Source organism: Sitodiplosis mosellana, unplaced genomic scaffold (assembly GCF_009176505.1).
Source record: "Sitodiplosis mosellana isolate CC-2019 unplaced genomic scaffold, AAFC_SMos_1.0 Smas_scaffold_1, whole genome shotgun sequence".
Lineage (NCBI taxonomy): Eukaryota > Metazoa > Arthropoda > Insecta > Diptera > Cecidomyiidae > Sitodiplosis > Sitodiplosis mosellana.
Genome location: NW_022595244.1, coordinates 7,590,790 through 7,609,246, shown reverse-complemented (window position 1 = coordinate 7,609,246; position 18,457 = coordinate 7,590,790). Strand labels below are relative to the sequence as shown.

General features: G+C 36.9%; 1 protein-coding gene across 5 annotated transcripts in view; it reads left to right on the top strand.

Annotated features, from left to right (window-relative positions):
* Positions 1 to 938: 938 nt before the first annotated feature.
* LOC129573352 (uncharacterized) overlaps positions 939 to 18,457 on the top strand; it is a 60,578-nt gene continuing 43,059 nt past the window's right edge. For 4 of the 5 annotated variants that reach the window (XR_008688584.1, XR_008688583.1, XM_055453789.1 and 1 more), the window contains exon 1: positions 945 to 2,123. The gene's annotated coding sequence lies outside the window, so the exon portion shown is untranslated. Of the gene's footprint in view, positions 2,124 to 18,457 lie in introns of all 5 variants that reach the window. The other variant, XM_055453765.1, reaches the window with a different exon arrangement.

Genomic DNA, 18,457 nt, shown 5'->3' with positions numbered 1-18,457 from the left:
ATTCGACGCATTTAGGCGACCTCAAAACTAACCGAAACTACTTTATCTTGTGTGTGTGTGTGTGTGTGTGTGTGTGGATGTGATCTTGGCACGCGCACGCTAACGGATAAATCCGGTTTGACAAATTATGAAGGTTCGGCATCCGTTTACTTCATGTAAAATCGATGATTGTATAAAAACTCACGTACGCAATGCTCACGATATTAATCTACACTAAACCATACCCGACTGTATCATCGAAGTAATGCCATCAACTAACTCACTTTTCCTCTCTTTCTGTCTCTATCTAAGCATCTTTGCCAACGACTATCGAAATTAAGTTGAACCGAGCGAAGGGAGTAGAAAAAGGCACAACAACAACAACAACAAAAAAAGGAATAAGAAACTACGGCAACTTTATTTATGTCTCGTTATGCGATACAAAGTAAAATAAGATATGAATTTGATATTCTCGACGACGTTCCGTGCACCAAGTGAAAACATGATTTGTTTTCTCGTAACTTGTAACATCTTCCCCACATCCGTGCATTGTCTGTGTGTGTGCACGCGCGAGTATCCCTCTTTTTAATACGTTCCGAACGATCCGCATGCCAGCTCTTTTTTCTTCAGCTTTTATTTGTTTGTTCATCGATGTGTCACTTAATGTTCACACGACAGAATTTAATTTAAGCAACGAAACATCAGACACTATGAGCATCAAGCCGTTCGCACAGAAGGCAAATCGTGAGAATAACCGTACAACAGCAACGGAGAAATGCTGTGTATGCACAAACCTTCCTCACAGGGGTAGAATTCGGAGTTTGTCCCGCGCCTGCGTACACAAGGGCAAGTAATTTTAAAATTGTTCGGACGGTTTCATTCATAGCGGCGTGTTTATATGTTCTGAGAACAAATAAGTTCGGCTTAACACATGAGGACCAGTCAGTTGGTGTTCAGCCGTTCAACAAACCGATCATGTCACAGAAATGTGCTGTTTCAGTTATTCAACGATACGATATACCATTCATTTATCGTCAGCGATAGAGTTCGTTGTCGGTTAACCAAATCATCCAATAATTTTGTCAGTCGCGTGCATTTCACGGTGTACGAACATTTTATTGTTTTCCAATGAAAATGTGAACAACTTTTTCCATTATTGAAAATGTAAGCGGAAATCTCCACGGATTTCATTTCGACGAACAGTTTCAACTAGATTGTGAAGTGCATTCATGGCTTTTTTTTTTGTTTAAATCATGCATGCAATCATTCGAGAGAAAAAAAACGCTATTGATGCAACGACAAATATTGTTTGTTTGAAATTCAAACTGTATGAATTGAGCTAAAGTGTTTTTGATTCCGTAACTGGATGTTTTTCGCAAATATTTGTAGTCTCAGTGAAATTGAGACGAAAGAGAAAGCAAAATTTGTGATGGGATTAATTTTATGAATTTTTTCGGTGAATTTCCTTAACCTATCGAACAGGATCTATATAAAGGAAGACAAAAAAAATAACCTTGAACATTTGACATTGGTAATAAACAGTGTTTATTTAACACCTGGTTCTTTCATAACTCAAGTTAAATGGTTCATTTGATTGTGGTTTTAAAGAGAACATCACCTCATGCTAATCATGCTAATACAGGTTTAAAAAGTGGGCCAAAGTGAATGCGGTTGAATTAATGGAGATTTAATGATCCATCATCATATTTCTCTGTGGTTTTAAAATGGATAAATATTGTGCGTGATCCAAATAGACCAAGAAAAAAAAATCGAGTGAATGCAAAGGAAAAGTGGAACGAACCGTGAAGAAAAATTTTAATTGCGGAAATCCGACGAGAGAACCACGCTATAAAAAGGAGTAGGAACATCAGTGTGGCTGAGTATACAATCGTTTAGATCTTTGAAAAGAGGGCTCCTTTCGTACGTGATCACGCACCATCAAGCACAAGGCAAACTATATCATTTCAACATTTTAATCACGTACGTATTGAAGCATCAAACAGTTGGTAGGCCATTGTCTCGTTTCACTCACCCGAACAAACAAAGACGATTGCATGATACAGAGGATCAAACTTTTTGAAAATCCTATTCACGACACTGTTTCAAACAATTCTTGTAAAACTGGCGTGGCTGGCCCATTTCATGTAAGTAAAAAAAGAAATCGAAAACAGAAGAAAAAAACAATTGAAAGACTTTATTTTTTATTTTTATGTTCATGAACAAAAAAAAACTATTTCGTAAAAAAAAAACAATTGGTCGCGTAGAGAAAAAAAGGAAGCACGAACACAAAGTCACTACACAATGTATTATTCAACGGACGAAAGTACTCTAAAAGCGAATGGTAAAAAGTGTGGAATTATTTTTCGAATGTGATTCGGTGCGCTTGCTGTGCCAAAACCATGAAATTCATTAAACTAAAACCATTTTAATCGAGTCGCCCGCTAGAATGCCAGAAAAAAACCATTCGAAATTGTGTATGCCCAATGTGAACACAAGCGCGTACATCAACTGCATCAAATCAAGTGCATAAAGCAAATCGAAATAAGCGAAATAAGAGTAAAGCAATTGGGCTTTGACAGACCTATCACCTGCATGTATCGCAATTCAATGCAACAACTTTGAATTTTATACGCCGTAACGAGTCGTACGCTAAAATACTCATGCTGCTTTAGCGTTATTTTTGCGTTGAGAATGGTTGTGTTCAAAATGCGGTCGAACATAATATCGATTCTAATCGATGAGATGGAAACGGGTGAAAACCTCGTATTGGTATACAAAAACGGGTTTTGTTTGACTATTCGGAAATGAAAAGCATTTACAAAATATTACACCCACATATCCAATGCAGCAACAAATGGAAAACCAAACTGGAATAACTATTCAGCCAAATATAAGCCAATACGAATCAAAGGAAATATGTGGGTCGCCTTAGTCATCGCCGATGACTTTTGCTAATTGAATCGAAATATTCCGATAGCAATCTGGTTTTCGAAGTTTCCAATAATAATCAATTACAAACGGATTTTGATGGGATCCTTTCGCTTTTGTCTTTTTGATACACTTGGATGACAAACTAAACTAATATGTGCATATGGTACTATGTTTTACGGTTGTAGAAACGGATCGCATAAATGAAATCCCACCGTGAATCTTTCATGATATTCACCACAAATATGTGTCACACACAGTAGAACCCGTTACGAAGAGCCCATATAAACACAATGTGATATCATACGATTCAAAAGATTTTCACCCATCGTCTGACTGTTGCGCAAATACCAGCCCGGCACTGGATCAAAGTCATGTACATGCATCATCGCCTCAAATTGGCATAATATTCAATATTTCATATATCCACTTTGATGTTTTATTCAGCGAAGACCAAAATTGCCGCTGTAGACAAAGTGATAGACAGACGAACAGGGGAAAAAACCCAGCGTGGAACATTTTTTTGATGTGCAAAATATTTACAAAAGCTTTCCAATGAATCATCATTTTCGCATAAAATATTCCATGAAAATAGGATACTGTCTGCTGGGAATAAAGACGACATATACAAGGTCCAAGAAACAATAAAATAACAAGGATAATTGGATCCTAGAAAGAAAGAAACGCCGAACGATTTTTCCTTTCATTCTGGTGTTATTCGATTTATAACATGAACCATGTTTTCCTTTAAAAAAAAACCATGAACAAAGTGTAACACGATTCGGATTCAACAGAAAAAAGTTTCAAAGAAAGATATTGAGTTTTTTGGGAAATTCGACCGAAAATAAAAGGGAAATTCCATATCTTTTATTTCAAATTACTTGGTGATAGTGGTAAAAATGTCAAACTCCAATGTTTATTTAACTTCCACTCTCTCTTGAGTCGCGTTAAAATTTGAATGGGAAACGAAAGCATCTCAAGTTAACTTGGGGTGTTGACAATGCGGCACATTGAGAGTTAATTAAAACGATTCGTGTCTGAAATGGCTTGTTCATGGGAATTAAATCAAGTGTAACATTACGAAGAAATTAGGAGCATTTTCGGGCGAACAAAAATCCATTCGTTGCCTAATTGGTGAGTATTCTCTTGTCTGAAACGTGACTGTGGAATGTGATGAAAGGCGTGAATCTTGTTGTTTTGGCGTACTGTCTTGTTGTCAAGAAATTTCCGCTACAATCTTAACAACCGAAAAATGCGAACAATGTGTCTGTGTGTGTGTGTGTGTTTGTTTGTGTGTCACAGCAATTTCATCGTTGATCACTTGACTTGGATACAAACGAATCGAATCAAAAATATGATATCAGCAATGATTTAAAAGCGATGAATATTGTGAAACGCAAAAATGTGCTCTCTGCCGCTGTGTATCTTTTTCGAGACAGTTAGGCATCTCATTTTTCCACTGAAATGGTTATAATTTATTCGAAAGTGTCGAGCGCCATTTCCGAGACTTGATCAAATTATTAGCACATCAGCCAGAGAATTGGAATTGGTTTTTTGTTTCTTTTCGGCTTGACTGCTGAAAATGAACCAAACTATACGGAATATGAAACTGTTTATGTGCTTATTTCAGCTTTTTTCTCCTTATATTGACGGCAGCTTCTTTTTCTCCATTTTCCCAGCTCAAAGATTTGTGAAACTGAAAAAAATGTTAGCATGAAACTCCTTTGATTGCAAACTGTGAAATGTTGAAGAATCGAAAAATTGCAACAAGGCCCGTAGAAGTGTTTAAATTTCAGAATATAAATCAAATCTGTTGTAGAAAGAAATGTGTACACAAGAAAATAAACCGTTAAACAGCTCACAAGGAATGGCCAAGAAAAAGTACGCTTCTTTTTGTTGGTTCATCATATTTTTTTACAAAGAAAAAATCTATGAAAACCTAATATTTCATTTCGACCAGTTTCTATTGAAAAATGAGATTTTTACCGTGATTGCAACTCAACGATGAAACAAGCTTATGTCTAACAAACAAGACGCGAAATGTTTGAAACACGAAAATCTTCCAGATCTTCGCATTCACGTCCGTAAACTGTGCCATGATTGGTACTGAACGCTTTTCAGTTCCAATGGAATGTGATGCAACGGCAAATGCGATAAATGCAAAAGAAACTTTAACCGGATATATTTCTCGGTATGCCAAAAGCGTATTCTCAGAATGCAAGCCCGTACGAAAGAGAAAACTCGCTTGGCCACAGAGAAAAAGGTGTAATTGAAAAATGTTTCATTCTCCCGTTTTTTCCCTTTGCTAATATGATTTATCGGTTGGTGTTTTCGATAACGTTTTTATTTCACTTGTGGCAATCATTTTTCATTGCAACCCATGCATTGCAATACTTTTTTCCCTGGTCGACTGCTAACTGACTGAGCCAATAAACACAAGAGCTTGATTGACTTTGGTCGAATGAACAATTTTGTGGTTTTGCTTTTTATCCAGCGACCGAAGATAAAACATGAACCTTAAAACTTTTTCATATGTGTTTTTAGTTTTCGGTTAAAGTTTGAGTTCTTGTTTTTCTATTACACTAAAGTGCACATATCGATAGTAAAATAACTGCTGAATTTTCTGGAGCAATTTGTTCCGCAATTTTATTGGATCAACTCAAATTTTCTACATACTTTGCCATCGAGAATTTTCGTGTTTGTGTTGAACTTTCAAAAATGCTCAAATTCAACCTGTTGCTATTCTACGTAATCGAGATCGAAATAAAAACATGTTCAAGTAATTTCCAATGCGTTCACATTCATCGATGCTAATTACATTGCTTCCCGTTTTACGAAAAACATTGCATGACGACGACGACGACGACGACGACGACGACAGCACAGCACCAGCTCCAAACTTTTGGAATATAAATGTTTATCGAGATAATCGAAGTTGTTAGGAAGTTTGTTTGGTTTGGTTTGCTGTGTGCATGTGTTGCCCGAATTCTGGTTCAAACATTTCTATTGGCTTTTACAATAATACGATAATATTCACGCAACCAAAACGTTGCTATGACTGCACATCTATCTACATGCTGTGTGGGTTTTGTTTGTTTGATCTTTGGTTTTTGCCATTTTCTTAACGCAAAATTTTGTCCAAAATCAATACCGACTAAAAGTTATACACACAACAACGAAATAAATATTGATAGTACGCACTTGAATACAAATACACACACAGCGCCAGAATGGAATGTCAACGATTTATATTCGTACATTTGTTTTTCGTATAGAAATTGTCTCGATTCCGTCGAATGAGGGGAGCGCAGTGCATGCAGAAAATCACTTTTGATACGACAAAAACAAACAGACTGAATAAAAACATCCATTATTCGAATCGGATGGAAAATAGGCAAACTATTACGTAAGCCACGCTTGAGTTACACACAAGAAGCAAGACAAGTATTCGAATCCGATTTATAAAGAGTCACAATACGCATGAAGAACGCACAACAGAATGAAGAGGGAAAAAAACATACCCGGATCGCAGACACAGGACGAGAGCGAGAGTGTCATACAGAAACGTTTCGAGCATTTTACATATGTAAATTACAGGGCTTGAAATAATAATTTGTCGTCGTCGTCGTCGTGAATGTGCGCCGTTTTTTCGTCGTGAATGTGCTTCGAAAAAAGAGAGCAAAAGACGAGAATCCAAATATGGTCGAGTGTTTTAACTGACAAATGACAACAAACTCTTTCCAAGCGAAGCCGAGCAGAGTGGAGCAAAGCAAATATTCACAAATTATTCAAGAATTATAATCAAAGTGTCAAAGTGTTTTTATAAGTAAAAATTGCCTGAAGCCTTGGACAACACCTAAAATAAATTCATTCATAATTTAAAAGTCAAAAATTCAACAAATCATTTACATACGCTCACATCGTTTTCGATTTGGATTCAAATTCCAAATGACACTTTGTGGATCGATGAAAAGAATGAACCCGCTCGAAATCAGCAAAATGGACGTTTTGCATTGATTTTCCAATGAAAAAATCCAATGCCGTCCAATTTGGTGGTAGAAAAGTCGATTGAGAAAAAGAGGCAGGATGAAAGCGAAAATAAGAATGAGGACGAAAGCGAAAGCGGCAACATTCACTAGATTACGCAATACTCGTCGCTACTCGACACAATTGCTGGCAGCACAATCGAAACAGCTTAATAAGGATGAATACACTGTTGGAGGAAGCTATCACAAATAGCTTCCAATGTATGAGAGTATGAATAATTTAAAGATTTGTTTTGTTGCCCCACTTGGTCGCCACCAACGAATCGAATACAATGTGACATTGTGGCATATTGAAGCGACAGCGTATGAATTTCCTCGCAAAACAATGTTTAGGCCGTAAACAATGCGGAATATTTCATGCGTTTGTGATGTCTAGCCATTTAATTGCCTTGCGTATTCAAAGGAATTTCAGCTGTGTACCCCTCGCATCAGTTTGCTCAAAAGACCTTATCATGGCAATCCGTGATGGAAAGAAAACGTTAGTTTCGCATCTACTATGATGAACATATAATAAAGTTCTCGCTCAGTGTCAAGAGATAAGCAGATGCTTTTGTATTTGCAGCGATAAAGCAGGCGCCAAAATAAAAGTTTCAATTATGTTGATATGCGTGTGTATCAACAAAGGGTTATTTTGGGCGAGCGGAAATTAATTTTTCGATTTAACAATGTGTTAAATCTTTAAATCTTGCGGAATTGAAATTGAAACAACTCCCACATTTATGGCTGAATTTCAATTAATTTCGATTTAGGGAAATGCTTGACTTATCGATATATTTCCGCTGCTTAGCCCATGTGCCCGCCACCCACTTCCGCGATCAACACATTCAACTTTTATCCAAGTTTACGAACAGGAACAAAATCAAATATAGAGGAAAAATTGAGAATGTAAAATAGGCTTGTGCTCACCCAAAATGGAGATTTAATTTAATTAAATTTGACGCGATTTACATCACGCAAACCAACTCCACTTTACTGTATGTATATAATCAAATGCATAAGATACATTAAACATTTAATTTTGTTCGTCGAGCATTGAAAAGTTCGTTCTTTTTCTTTTTCTTTGCATTCAAACAAATTTCTGTCATTACTCGCTTAAATTATAAGAAAAGACTGAGTTCATGTGGAAAACTGTAGCGTATGTGCGTTTGCTCGCTCGCTCGTGCGCACATTTTGAGTGATTAAATGAAAATTGAAAAACTAACACACCAAATGGGTAAAGTTTCTGTTTAATAAGGATCAATTGCATGTTGTTTGCAGCGCACGACTGACGTGTGCTCGGTTTTCGTTGAATGCGAGCGCACACACACATGCATGTACCACTGTATTTACTTATAAAAACAATGGAAAACTTTTGAGCGAAAACTTTACAAAGTTTTTGCACTTAAATACGCATTCTACCTTGCAGCCTCAAGGATGAGACATCGCGCATTGTATACGAAGCGCATTAACCATTTGAATGCATGCAGATTTTTGGTTGGAAATATGTTCAATCGTGGCTTTTCTCGAACCCACTGAAACATGCTCGCTTTCTTCATTTCGAAAAAATGGTAACTTGTCTTCGAACAAGCAACCAGCCAACCCGCAATTTTATTGTGCCATCCAATAATACCATTTAAGATTCTTGTCAGTGTGATAAATCTTTTTTCGCGCTCAAAACTAAGAAAAACACACAAGTTTTTCTTTTTCATTCGGTGTATTTACATTGTAAACTCTCACGTTGGCAACACTATAGTGGTGTTTTTTCCCCTTCGTCTTTAGCGATATGAATTTGATGTCATGATAAAAATTATTTATATATTGAATGGTTCGGTCGCTTGAAAACTTTAACTCACGTCGCCGCAACCTTATTAACGAATCTGAATTGATCGAGAAAAGTTTGTTGGTTGTGCAGCAGCAGGAGGAGCAGATATAAAATGCAATCTTCTTTATTCCCATATTAATGACCTCTCGTCTGCGTATCTACCAGTTTGAACGGTTGCTTGTGCGACAACTTTTTCTCTTGTTCTTCGTAAGCCATTGAAACGAAAATAGTCACACTTTATCACTTGCAAAGTCAACGCACGAATTCTCCATTTTCGGCAACGGCAACATACACGCATAGCGGCAAATCCATATTCGCACATAGTCAACTGGCATTGAGAGTGGCGCCGATGCACATCCCATCTAATTTACAACAATTTTCTTTCTAATGAATGGTGTGACATATTTTTCAAACTCTATTCACGTGTCTACTTGTGGCACACCATCGAACCGAATTACGGCAACGCATTTTCACGCAATATCACCAGACAAAATAAATCACATGGCAATTTTACTTTGCGTTCGGGCTCGATTTTTTTTCCACATAATTCCAACGGATGGATGTGAAAAACCGCAGAAAAGTTTTTTTTCGGTAGTTTTCCATTGAATAATTTCTGTTTAATTTTACATGCACGATAAAAAAATGCTGATGCAACAAACAGCGCTGATTGAACACAGCACACAATGCGGAGAATTTAGGAAATGATTTTTATTCAATTTGACATGAATTTATTTCGCGCATGGATTTAATTACTGCAATCGATTTGATCGATGGAATGGCGAAAAATGCGACGGACAAAAACGTGTTCACACAAATAATGGTTAAACGAACAATGACATGATTAAATAAAGAAATTGAAACGTTTGAATGGAATGCAACCAAACATTCATATGACAGATGAAACAATTATGTTTTATTCGGCAATTGAATTCTTTGAAGTGGTCGGTACGTTAATTACTAAGGTTTTTCATTGTTCAAAATCGATTATTGCGATTGTGTGTTTTATGAAATAATGATTTTTGTTCGCCAATCGCCATCAATGGCAACGACAATGATAACTTTCAGCATTCCACAAAATAATAATTGAAAGTGCAACATTTGTGCTGCAAATGTATTCGTTTATGACTTCAAGCGCCCAGGGCCTCATACAAATTATAATTAAAAATCTGTGCCGGTATTCTACGACTTTCCGACAAAATCGTTCGGAATTATTTTTTTCGTACATAAGACCATATTGGAGTGAAAGAGAGAGATTCCACTATTTTTCAGCATTCCACCGGAATTATTTCTCACACATTTCACTCTTCCTTGAATTATCAGAATAATCCCGGTGGAATGCTGAAAAATAGTGGAATCTCTCTCTTTCACTCCAATATGGCTTATATACGAAAAAAATAATTCCGAACGATTTTGGTGGAATGACTTAGAATTCCACCCCTGGTTAATACGTTTATTTTTTGGGCCAAACATTTTAATTTGGTTTGTATCGCGCCATAGATTAGTGCAAAAAGTCAATCGTTGTGAATTGAGAGATATATTTTTGGATTTAGTGTGAAATTTGTGTGAGTTTGCCATTTATTTGCATTTATTTTTGGATTGTTTTTACTTGGTTCACACCTTTTACTATTCGACCCGCCGCTTGACGAAGGTCGGACAGACGGAATAAAGCCTCTTTCTCAACACACCGAAAAAGTACGGCAAGTGGTGATTTGTTAAGAACAATACATTTTTATTCTCCGGTGTTTGGGCTTGAATTGCCATTTGAATGCCATAAATCTGTTTCTTGCGACCATTGAACTGTGTGCATTTTTTATTTGATTTAATTTCGAAGAACTAGTTCTTTTCGTCTCGTTTAACTTTTAAACTTTTTTTTTTGCCACGGTGGCTTTTCATGATTTCAGTACATATGATTTGAGTTACGTTTTTGTGAAACGTTGCCAGAAAAAAACGGAAGGGCGAAGGGGAAGGGCTTGATATGGGCCATCCGTAAAGTTTTTGTGCCATTAAAAATGAATGCGGTTCAAACGATTCATCAAAGTAGAGTGAACGAAGGTCTGACACAAACGCTAAACACTGGAATACACTGAGTGTGTGTGGAGATTTTCGTATTATAGCATTGAACATTTACATATTTTGGCAGTCAAGCTACAAAACCATCTCCAGCATAAATGTGTAAATTTTTATCCTCATGATAATGTTGACAGAATTACTTGGCTTTCAAAATTGCAAACCATCCGATAGATGTGTGTATGTGTAATTTCGAAAACCATAAACATAATCATTCAATCATATATTTTGCCATCGGAAAACCCACTACAAAAATAACGAACACTGTGTCACTGTGGGAATACTTTGACATAACGCATTTAAATCAACAAATCCAATTTCAAGTTCCCCGATTTGATGGTAACACGTGTCGCTGTCGGAAAAAAACAATACGAACACACAATAACATGGGGAGAACAACGACATGAAGAGAGTGTGGAAAAAGCACAATACCAATCCCAATACGCAGCCAAAGTGGAGAACAGGAGATTTTACAATCAATGACACACCTTCAAAAGTTGCTATCTTTTTCTCATTCGCATTTGCATTTTGCCACACGGCAAAAGAATACACCAAAGTGGATAGAGAGAGAGTAGCATGTGCATTTATCATCACCTGTGTATTTTTCGTACACACACACATCACATGCAAATTGGGTCAACTTACCCTTCTCAAATGTCGCTTTATTCAAAGCCGGAATTATGTTCACAGACTTCCACTTATCTTTCGTACACTTACAATTTTTTTTGTTCGTGTGTCGAACACACACACACACATTCATTCTTTGAATGAACGCACTCACATGAAAGAGGCGGAAATATTTAACAATAGAAACTATAAGAAGTATTCACACAGCAACAAGAATCCAGCTGATTTGATTTTTTAAGCACATTTTTGCATGTCAATGTGTTCAATTCTTCTCTCCCATTTCCGCCTGCACTGCACTCATATTCAAAATTTAAAATTAATGCAAATTCTACTGCATATACGCAACATAAGCATAGGATCATACGTTGTGTTCGAAATGGAAACAGGGGAAAAAAACACGGGAAAATCCCTTTTGTATTCGTTTAAAATGTACAACGAATAAATTTGTTCGTTCGATTTAAACTATTTTGACTGGGATTCGATTTGAATTTATCTTCCGCAATCCCACCAGAGCGGAATTGAATGAAACAATCGTTTTCTTGGATTTATCATCGTTATTTTCTCTTCGTTCAATTCCCGTTCATTCCTTATACACACATTCACTGTCAAAAATGTAACTGAAATTAAAATTCTACTTCTTAAAAAGAGCACCAGTGGAAACGAGCACATATTGTGTGGATAAAAATGAAGACGGAACACATGGGGACAGAGAAATCATATGTATAGAGGGGCGAGCAAAAAGTGCGGTCAAATATTGATTTATGGTACTAAGCTCCACTGAGCTCTACACACTGCAATTCAACATTTAGAGCAACCAATGTCAAAATGGATAATAAAATTTGAAAAGTCTGAAGTCCATAATTTAATGCTGAAATGAAAAATAACTTTATGTTGAGTGCAAAATTACGCTTCTTCTACACATCGTGCAGTGGTGTCTCGTTGAGTAATGTGTCATCGTATGGTCTTCTCATTTTTAACCGCAATTTATCAACTAGTTACGAATTTCCGAACGTACTTCAGTGATCCTTCAGTGAATGAAAAATCATGGTTCATTTTTTTTTCGTTCGCAAAAAAGGGGAAAAGCGTTTCAGCAAATGCATCACTTTTTGGAGCAATGTTGATCCACGCAATGATGGGTAGACTGTTCAAAATTTGATATGAAATCATGTAAACTTACACACAACTCAACGCTTGAAATGAAAATCATGTGAGCACAACGACAATAATAATCGATGTATGCGTACGGCAGTATCATTAACGAAGCTTTTGTTTTTCGCACAAATGATTTTGTTGTTGAAATTCATGTGGCCAAACGAAGAAGTGGTGTGCCATTTGAGTGTTAGCATTAGCTTAGGTCATTTGGTCGGGCGGTCGGTCTGTATGTGTATGCCAACGCTTCCAACTATTGTTCCAATAAAGTGGAAAAAGGAAGAGAATATAGAAAGTGACACGAAATTTACAACCGCCGCATTGGCTATGCAGTGTCAAAGCAAGTGTAGACTAGCAAAACTATACTACATGCATGGAAATGCTGTGTGCAGTTCGGGATGCAAGACATGATGAATGAAAACGGGTTTGCCATTTATGCAAATTTAATGTTAACGATGTATTATAGTCGACCACCAGGCATGGCAGTGTATGTGTGAGCGTGAGAATGAAAACGCTGCTTATGCATGAGGTCAAGTGTCGAAAGTCATCACTGACTAACACAATACAGATCTTTCTGCTTGCTGAACGGCTCACAAGCTCCATTTTAATATAAAATACATTTGATTAAATCCATAATTCTATTTTATTCATTTCGTTTCGTTTCGTTTTTTCCCTTCATCTACTGGACTTTTGGAAGGCACATACTCTTGACTCGTGCCAAATTTTCCACTTCAAAGGACCAAGAGACTCTTGCATTTGGTGTGCACATGATTTTTTTGGCATTTGTACATTTTTATAGCAACATTGTCGACTCGAATCGAATACAAGTTGTCATATATTCCAAATGCCAGAAGAGCAGTAAAACAATTCAAATGAATGGCAATAATTCAAAACAAAGCTGAAAAAAACGAGAAATCCTCAACAAATATCTTGATGCGAATATATTTTGTTTATTTGTTGAATTCAGTCCGCGATTTTCTTCAACAAAATTTGGCCCACATTTTTGTATGGGTTCGCATTTTCAATTTGTAAGAAGGATACGAGAGACGAGCATCGCATGGTAAGCGATAAAACCAAAATGGTCACAAATAAAAACAACCCGATAAAGTTCAAGAGTATCTCTTGCCAAATGGGATTCGTTTGGTCGTTTGGTAATTTGTAGCCGTTCATGTTTTGATTTCTTTTCCCGTTCCTCATTCACATCCGCTCTTTTTTGTGCGGATTTTGTACGTTTTGCTCTTTTGATCTGTTTAAAAAAAAAAATCAACCACAAAAGCCAATATGTACTTAAGCGCATGTATTCCGTATCAATCAGATGAATTAGCCGCGCCACCGATTAGAGTAAAAGAATGTCGGGGAAAAAAATGCTTTTGTGCAACATAGTAGCCGAATCTATATATGAACCGGAATTTGGAATTCGGCTGGTGCCATTGTTTATGTCATAGTCAAGCGCACACGTATTGTGCTCACCACACAGCAATGATTTCATTCCACCGAAAACAATGCTCTTGGGCATTTTATCCACTTTACGTCTCACAATTTTCGCCCTAATGAAAACGGCGATGAAGGGCTGGTGCACATACCACATTCGATACATGTTTACAATTCCACACACTATTCTATGTATTTGTGGGAAAATGCGTGAAACAAAGCTCGGTGTACGTGATAAATGAATGAGATTGCACTAACAGGAATTCCGATTTTCAACGCCGGCACACGGCACAAAGTGATCTCGATTCACCATTCCAAGTGCAATTCCAAACAGCGACAGATGCTTAAATAAACATTGGCTATTCGCTCATTAAATATGCTTCGAGCATCTGCATCTTATTGTTCCGTTCCGAAACCAAAACGAAATCACTTCAGTATCGTGGCATTTTCGTTGCATTCATTTTAAAATTGAATTATTGTTCAATTTCACCTGGTTAAAGGAAATGTGCACACATTTACGAACCAGCAGCGTAATCGTTCAATTCATTTGATGCATTTCATTAACATCGAAAATCCTTGATATGGTTGAAGTTAACCGGTGTTGGTACACAAAAGGAATGCAATAACTGAACCGCACCAAAATGGTCAACAGTTAGATGGATATTCAAATCTTGGAAAATTTTCCGAAATGAATTCCATGTGAAAAGCAGTTTCCGGATCACAGTGAATTGACCATTGGTCCATTTGATGTGAAATGTGTTAGCTTTTGACATCAAAGTAAAACTCAATAGTCAAAGAGAAATTTCTTTGTGAATTGTTGTTTCAAGTGCCTCAAACAAATGCTTGCTGGCACGACCAACCACTTAACTAAGCCAAACAACTCCGGTTAACACAATCTCAGGCGTTCATTAAATGTGCGGTGGTGAAATCATGGTAAGAAGCCACAGTCTTGTGTGCAACCACTTGAACTAAAACAAAACGCTTTCGTTTATAGCATTTGTGAAGTATTAAATCAAGTAAGACTACCATGCTCTTTTGCATGCTAACTGAAATGAACGCGCATAGCGTTCCATTTCTTGATATATTTTTTTTTCTTGTTTCGTTGTTGGTGATAATAAACGTAACAATTTCATCATCACTGAAGCATCAACGAAACATTTATCGGAGCGAATTTTTGTTCATGCGGCGTCATAATCCTTGGATATGATTTTATGGGTGTTGCCGAGCACTACGTCGCTGTTTGTATGAATCATTCATGGAGAATGAACTGTAAGCACCAACCAATAAATATTACCGCGCAAAATATATTCTGCTTTATACAGAAACGCGCTTGGCTTCAAATACGAGTTGCTTGCCGCACAACACACACACACACACGGTAGTGACACATATCGTCGTGTTATGTGTTTGAATGGCTTCTATTGTTTTCATTCACGGTTCAGGGGATTTGTCAAAATATTTTCATGCAAAAAACGGAAGACGGAACATGGAAAAAGCATACACACACATACCGATATCAAACCAAAATTATGACACACTCATCTCAACTCTCACACAAATCAAATACATTGGAGTCTCTCGTTCAGTGTCTCGATGAAAGCCACTGTCAGTTTGCGTGTAACCCAAATTCAAAGTTAAAGTTCTATCTTTTCGTATGTATGATGAATTTTCTTACTCAAATACCGTTTTTTTTTCACTTCGAGAATTGGTTTTGCATTTATATCTACTATTCGACATTTGTTTTACTTTCGCAATCGATGTTCGTCACTTTTCAGAGCGCACAAACACACATGCCAGCAACCAAGAATCGAACAATAAAGGACGTCGATATTTTTGTGTTTCTGTCAGTTTGTCAATATCGAAACGAGACCATTTCGCCTTATAGTGAGAGGCACTTCAGACCATTCATCCTGTATGATTTGTTCTCTGGTTGCATTTCGTTCGATCGATAGTCGGGACTGGTGAAAATATGACTTCATTGTGATGTTAATGCCTGTAAGACAAAGAAACTTAGATATGCTTCAGCGACGTGAGCACAATACATAAATTCAACAGGAAAGTTTTCCTAGGCGTATTCGCGTACACAGTCATTCTGGAATTTACTCCACCCGCGCGGTTCTGTCCGTTTGCGTGTGCTCACTCTTTGGTTTGCAAGAGAGAGCATACGTATCTTGAAATGCACGAAAAATTTCCATAGATGATCCCAACGACCTAAGATTAAGAGTTTCCAACATTTCCAACAGTTTTTATCAGCATAGAAACAAGCCCAAGTTTTTTTTCGTCCGGAACATTGTACACAATGACGACGACGACGACTGAGATCTGCATCACGAAGGAAAAATAAAGCCAATATCCGAATAAATTTGTTTGCTTCAAATTATTTGAATATATTACGAAAGTTTTGCAGCTCACAACAACTATTAACGCTTCATTTGAAATGCTGAAACGGAAAATTGCACAACACACAATAGATGAAGTTAAAATTGTCGAAATGTGCTTTATCTGCTTTTTATATGGCAACATAAATGGATAAACGTCTTTGAATGGAATTCATCACAAAATTCATCTGCTATGCATTCCACTTTTTCTTGGCTTTTGTTTTGTTGTGATAATAAAAAAAATACGACGAACAATTGAACGCGTGAGAATAAAAGGCTGACGCTACCAGGTTTTTCGCAAAAGCGGGATAAAAATCAGTTGCACGCAAAAGAGACATTTCAAAAGGTTGCACGCAATAGAGAAGTATATTGTTGTTGTAATCACGGCTTTAAAATTCAAAATGCGACAAAATAAAATGTTCCGTTTGCGTGTAACCTTTTGAAATGTCTCTTTTGCGTGCAACTGATTGTTATCCCGCTTTTGCGAAAAACCTGCTAGCGTCAGCCTTTTATTCTCACGCGTTCAATTGATGTGCTCTCTTCAGTCTAGTCTCGACAACCAATTCATTGTTGCAATGCAATACCGTCAAACGAGAGTGATAGAAAGAGAGAGCGAAATAAAAAAAATTTATCTGAATTGAGCTTACGGGCGATAAAACATGTCATGAAAATAGCGAACGCACTTAATGTCGACCAAATCAAGCAGTCTTTTTTCCGTCAGTCTCTCCATAAAAGCATTATTAAGACAAACAACGATTTATGGCGTACGTATAATTTTCTGGAATGCAGTTATCGTGTGTGTGGCAAAATTTCATGCTATATGACTTAGGACATTTAACCCTTGAACTTTGAAAATTTATTATGTGTGTGTGCAAATTTCAGAAGGAAGGGCGAAGAATGCGTTCTTTTGTATACAATGTTGACATTTGAAGGTGATGTTCAAGGGAGATAGATTGAAAATGGTTCAAAATGACATTTCTTCTCATTCTCCCATTGAACAAAATCAATGAAATTCATCCATTCAAGAACGCTACCTCAAAATTCTTCTCACACCTAAACCTCAGAAATCTTCAATCAAAGGAGTCATCCTGAATTCCGGTTTTGGGTTAAACCCACTCCACACGTCTAGATATTTCACTTTACATTAATGTGGGCACTAAATTTTCTCATGATTTTTTTTTCGTCTTTCGATGGGTTAAGAACCGTCCTTACGCAACAGCCATTTATTTGCGGTTGCCATCAAACATGCAATCTCATGACCTTTTCCACTTAACAATGCCAAGACATCATAGACAATTGTGTGTGTGAGAAAGAGAGAGAGAGAGAGAGTTGCCAAAATGGCGCTTCATTTCGCCATCCGCTACATTGAAACTGTAGAAGAAAGTGGCGTTGCTTAAAATTAAACGGAACACACAATAAACACCATACTAAAAAAATAGCAGATTTTATTGGATGTGTTGAAGCCACATGGCATCGCAACAAAGCAATGGGTCTTGATTAAGTTTAACCATTTAATTTCAATCATTAAAACGACTTCGTAAATGACTCGATAAAAGGCTGACATCAAATAAAATGCTTTTTGTTTGTCACACCATGTTGTGTGTGTGTAGTTTAAGACGATGATGACGACGACGACCACATAACCACACGCTTGGGGACAAACTATTTAACGTGGGAAATGTTTTACTTGTGAATATAACAATTCGCAAACTCCTTGCTAATTTTGCTCCAATTGAAACGTTCCGTCTTGAGATATGCACACAAAGCGGACTGTCAACTTTGGAATCTGTTTAAAATTCTCATGGTGGAACCTAAATCATTAAACATTTTCTGGCTGTTTTTCTTTGATGATCAATAAATGGTATTTGGGCCAGCTATTCTCATTTTTCGTTGGCATTTTTGCTGATTCCAAAACGAGATTACATTGTATATTTATATTTATATTTTTGCCATTGCAAAGCCCACAAATGTAATGGCAACTTTGTGAGGAATTTCCTCGAAGAAAAGCACTGAGCAAGCATTTATGTAATCAGATAAATTATGACATGGTT